The sequence below is a fragment of the Stegostoma tigrinum genome, unplaced genomic scaffold, assembly GCF_030684315.1.
Source record: "Stegostoma tigrinum isolate sSteTig4 unplaced genomic scaffold, sSteTig4.hap1 scaffold_76, whole genome shotgun sequence".
NCBI classification, from domain to species: domain Eukaryota; kingdom Metazoa; phylum Chordata; class Chondrichthyes; order Orectolobiformes; family Stegostomatidae; genus Stegostoma; species Stegostoma tigrinum.
Genome location: NW_026728705.1, coordinates 1,756,819 through 1,762,872, shown reverse-complemented (window position 1 = coordinate 1,762,872; position 6,054 = coordinate 1,756,819).

The following is a 6,054-nucleotide window of genomic DNA, read 5'->3' as shown; positions in this document are numbered from 1 at the left end:
TCCCTCACCCCTATCCCAGGCCTCAAGATGACTTTCCATATTAAGCAGATGTTCACCTGCACATCTGCCAATGTGGTATACTGTATCCATTGTACCCGGTGTGGCTTCCCGTACATTGGGGAAACCAAGCGGAGGCTTGAGGACCACTTTGCAGAACACCTCCGCTCGATTCGCAATAAACAACTGCACCTCCCAGTCGCGAACCATTTCAACTCCCCCTCCCATTCTTTAGATGACATGTCCATCATGGGCCTCCTGCAGTGCCACAATGATGCCACACGAAGGTTGCAGGAACAGCAACTCATATTGCGCTTGGGAACCCTGCAGCCCAATGGTATCAATGTGGACATCACCAGTTTCAAAATCTCCCCTTCCCCCACGGCATCCCAAAACCAGCCCAGTTCAACCCCTCCCGCCACTGCACCATGCAACCAGCCCAGCTCTTCCCCTCCACCCTCTGCATCCCAAAACCAGCCCAGCCTGTCTCTGCCTCCCTAACCTGTTCTTCCTCTCACCCATCCCTTCCTCCCACCCCAAGCCACACCTCTATTTACTACCTACTAACCTCATCCCACCTCCTTGACCTGTCCCCTCACTACCACCCCACCTGTACTCTCCTCTCCACCTATCTTTTCTCTCCAGCTTCGGTCCGCCTCCCCCTCTCTCCCTATTTATTCCAGAACCCTCAACCCATCCCCCTCTCTGATGAAGGGTCTAGGCCCGAAACGTCAGCTTTTGTGCTCCTGAGATGCTGCTTGGCCTGCTGTGTTCATCTAGCTTCACACTTATAATCTGTGTCAACAAAACATGGTGTGGATGAGACTTCATCTCACAACCTCGGCAATTCCTACCACGGTCTCTGCATGTCTGATTGCAATATTAACTGATCCCTTACAGTATCACTTCAGGATATGTTAAGAGGAAATATTGGGGACAACAGTCAGTGGTTTGACTCAGACTCGAGCCGAAGCTCATGCTGCCACACCACAAAGAACGGGTCACGACACTGTCACAGCGCCACACAATGAAACGAGCGGGAGCAGGAAATAAGTACAGTGATAGAGGGTTTGTAAGGAGCACCATCAGACCCTCAACAGGAATACTCATCAAACAGTAAACTGTGATGAAGGAACACTGAATGAGGGCACGGAGCTACTCTGTGCCTCCAGTGATGCAATCGGTGAGCGCGCGGTCCTTCTCTGACGGTACAGAGGCGCGTGAAATGCCCAGGCTGTGAGCTCCAACCTCACCCGGGCCAGCTTTTAGTGACACGGACCAGCAGGACAAGGATAAAGAGCATTTTTCAGCATAATAGCCTCTTTTGATAAAGATTGGTTTCTGGGTTTGAGAAATGTCTGGTCCTGGGGAACTGTCCCAGTGGTCAAGGAAAACCCTGCAAATATTCAACTCGCGAAGAAGCATCTATGGAGGTAAGAATGAAGATGGCATTTGAGCGCCACGACCTTTCTCGTATGGCTGGCCCTGAACGTGGTTAAATTCAGGGCAAAGCTGTTTTGCTCATTATACTTTGCACCCACACATACAGTTCATTGCAATAGTCGAAAATGATTTAGAGTTATCTAATTTTTAACATTGTCCCGCATTTATTTCAGCTTAAAGAAAGCGCTGCTGATAAGAAGAGAGTTAAACTGCAAAACCAATGTGCCTTGTTCCTGTGTTTCTTGGGTGGAGATTACTGAGTACTAAATGGATTCTACATCTTGGTAGTGATTACTGTTGCATTTTTAAGGCACTTGATTAAAGCTGGAAATGGATCTCCGAGCAACTGTTCATTCGGGAATATCTTTCCTGTACAATTTTAACTCAAGTTTGGTCAGTTGCAGTCAGAATTGATCACATGGAAATTTATGCCAGATCTTCCAAAGCCATGAGCTTCTGTTTTACTCAATCTTATACAGCGGCACACGTTCACGAAATTTCGTTACATTTCAAGTCAGAGATTGTTTCTCAACGTTTTCCCTGACCGCACCCTACCCCTAATCCCTCAACCACCCACAGACTCTCTCTCTCCCTGAGAATGCACTCCTTGTGCGACTGCAAACGAGTCTTTCAAAATATTTTGGAAACGGTTTTTCGGTGTGACAGGAATTCAGCTCCTATCTTTTATTTTTCGTCAATGGTTTTGAATGTCTGACTTCCAGTTATTGGTTCACTTGAAAGAGGGAACTTCCCCCTTTTTCCTCTCTCCACAACTCAAATCATCTGCAAAATGTCCATGAGGTATTCCTTTCGTTAGTGTGAGCATTTCCAACTTTTCTAACATCCCTCGTGAATAAAATCCTGTCGCGGTAAACCCCATTGGTGTTCTCTGGAATGTTTTAACACCCAAGTAAGCTCCATCATGCCCTTCCTTTTCAAATAATAGAATCACTAGAGTGTGGAAAGTGCCGATCGAGTCTGCCCCGACCCTTGAAAGAACATCCCACCCAGACCTAGCGGTCGCCCTATCTCTGCATTAACTATGGTTTAACCTACACATCCCTGACAGCACAGAGCAATTTAGCAAGGCCAATACACCGAACCTGCCCATCCAACAGCAGTGTAACCACTGAGACACTGTACGATCCTAGTAAACCCTGTCTGTGTCATATCTGATATCTTTACAACCGTGAACCCCAGTAAGCACCATCTGTGCCCTTTCTGATATCTTTATTCCCGGTAACCCAGTTTAGTGAAAGCACGCGGGACCCACGAACCCAAATGCAGTGCAGCAAAACTCTCCTCTGTGCTGTACAATCTCATTAGCGCTGCAGGAAAGGTATTTGCTGTTACTGCACTCAAATCGGGATCGGTTTATCCAGTGCCTCCCTCGGATTTCTGCTTCCAGTAAACACTTCACTCTGGAACAAATCTATCAAATCATTTTGATTTCAACGCAGACAAAAGGCGCAGCTTGCAGAAGGCATGTGTTGGCACTTTCACTGACACTCTGTCTCCCCCGGATGTAGTCCTGCCCAGCACTGAGTCAGACAGCACCGTCCTTCCTCTGACATGTCCCATCGAGAATGGAAGGACAGATAGTAATAACCCACACCTGTAAACGGAGCAGGCAATTTCAAATTCCTAAGAGAGACACAACTCAGAGTCAGAGATCACAGAATCCCTACAATGCAGATGGAGATCTTTCAGCCCACTGCTTCTGCACCTAACACCACTCGAGCTTTCCACTTCTCCACCCTAACCCCACAAACCCACATTTACTACGACGAACCATGACAGGACAATTTACCGAAACGGCACAACTTTGGGGAGAATGCGCAAACTCCATACAGAGAGTCTCACAAAACTACAGTCGAAACTGTGTTCCCGCCACCACGAGGCAATGCTGAACCACCCTGGAATATGAGGATGGTCTCCTGTGGGGAGTTTAACGCTGCTCTCCCACGTGAGACGCAGGGATACGAACCAGTCCACTACTGCTGTCTTCCACACAGCATAAGGCCCTTCAGTCTATTGCGGCTGCACTGGACAAAACAAGCACTGAACTATCCCAATCCTATTTACCATCACTTGGCTCAGCATCTGCTGGCTGAAACAAGTCTTTCTGAGTATCTATTCAAACCGGCCTGCCTCTTACCTTAAATCTACGGCTCCATGGTGATCGATCAAAGAGAAACAGCACCTTCAGTCTCCCCTGTTCGTATGCCTCATTAGTTTGCATATCTCGATCACCTTCCCTCGCAATCACCCCTGCTCTAAGAAAACAACCCCAGTCTGTCCAATCTCTCTTCGTAACTGAAACTCTTCAGCCCGGGCAATATCCTTGTAAACCCCTTTTGCACCGTTCCCTATAGGAGCACATCTCTCCAAGAGGAGAATTGCAGAACTGCACACAATGCTGTCGCTGTAAAGGAATGAACAAATGAAATAAATGATTCAAACAGCTACAGAAACTGTTCCTTTCCAATAAAGATTCTTTTGCTCAAACGTATCCTGTGTCTTTTTCCTGAACCTGATGTCCCAACAATCACTGGTCCATGTCTGTAAAAGATATTCTACTCCCAACTGCGGCAACTAAATGGATCGACTGATTTGAAGGTCCACATGGTGAGACTGGGGCACGCTCACCCAGCAGCAATGACCGCAAGAGCAGAGGCTAAATGGTGTGAATATGGCAGTGTGTGATAGATTGTGCAGTGCCTCAGCGAAGTGGGAGAAGGGACGTAAAGGAGAGTTAGTGATTGTGGGAGGGAGAAAAATCTGCGGGAAGAGATGGGTTTGTATTCTGATACATCAAACACAGACATGGGAGAGAGCGGGTGTTTGAGGGAATAAGTTCATCAACTGGGAGAATATTTTCATGCGAATCAATTAATTCCTTATCGAAGGATGATTCACAAGGAGCAACATGGGAAGAACACCCATTGCTACGGCTCAGATCAGAACTGAGGTTGCTCCGGCCACCACTCAGAGTACTCATCACTGTACAAGCAGGGCCACACAGGGAGACACTCTGGAAAAGTGTGACAAGTACAATGGCTGAGGATGTGTCAGGAACAGCTCCATAAATACAACGGGAATACTTGGCGAACAGTGGACTAACATGTGAGAACTCAGAGCGAGCCGAATCTTTAACTTCGATGCCTCCAGAATCCATTAACTGAGACGATATTATTGAAATGTAATTTCAGTAACAATGTAGTTTAACATCGGATACTTCACCAGTTCCCTCACACAAGGAAGTGACCACTGCTGCAGATGGCCATATAATCCCAGTTCCCAGGCCCAGAATCAGACCAAAACAGTGGCGCAGCAGGGGAGGTGGAACCAGAAACGGGGCTGGAAATGAACAAATAGAGAACATTCTTTCCTGCCTACTATGCCACCAATTTTGGTGTCGTTTGTGAACTTACTATCCATGCCTTCTGTCAGTTGTTTCTGGTGTAGATCAATGATTTAGGTGTAGCTGTAGTGGCTGTGATTTCGATATTTGCAGATGATGCAACAATTGGTCAGATGGTTAACCATGAGGAAGCAAGCTGTGGGCTGCACGGGGACATTAAATAATTAGGAAGAAAATAAGGAATTCAATCCAGGGAAGTGGCTGGTAATGAAACTGGGAAGGGTAAGTTATGGGAGTGCTCAAAAACAGTAAGGGCACTGAGTGGATTAAAGTAAAGAACAGAGCTTGGAGTGGGCATTCACAGATCCATGAAGGTGGTTGGATGGGAAGATCAGGTGCTTGAGAGAGGGCTTGAGGACTGGCTCTTTTGAGACCATCTAGAGGCTGAACACAAGTTTGGTCACTGCACTAAACAACTGGAAAAAGTATCATAAGGCAGAAGATGGAGGGCAGAAATAGGCCATTTGGTCCATCAAGCCGACTCCACCACTCAGTGAGATCATCCCTTATACTGCTCCAACTCAGGCTGGAATGTTCCTTACAGGGGAACTTACAGATGGAGTTGTTCTAATGCACTGTCTGCTCTTGCCCATTCAGGCGGTACAGTCCATGGGCTGCGTGACTTACTCTAGTGCATCTTGTAGATGGTGCATTCCATTGCCACTGTGCCTCGGTGTTGAAGGGAGTTGATATTGAAAGTACTGAATGCGGTGCCAGTTAAGGGGGCTGCCTTTCCTGCACTGTGTCAAGTTTCTTGAGTGTTGTTGGAGCTGAACCCATCCAAGCAAATGGACAGTATCCCATTATACTCCTGCCTTGTGCCTTGCAGGCGATACACAGGCTTCCGGGAGTCAAAATTTGATTTAATCACAAAATTTCGATTCACTTGTAGCAACAAAATTTACATGGCAGGTCCAGTTCTGTTTCTCTCCAACACTCGTCCCCAGGATGTTAGAGTGGAAAATTCAGTGAAGATAAATGAAAATAAAGTCAATGGGATATGAAATCATCAGCCAGCATTCCCACTTCTGCATTATGCAGTCAGGGTGATGAAGGGTAAGGAGTCAGCAGTGTGTAAAAGGGGAATATAAGTGTAATGGAGAGAGACACTGTAGTATATACCATACAGGAGTAAATACACATGGACAAATCACACAGGGTAGGGCTGAGTGAAATATATCTATAATAAG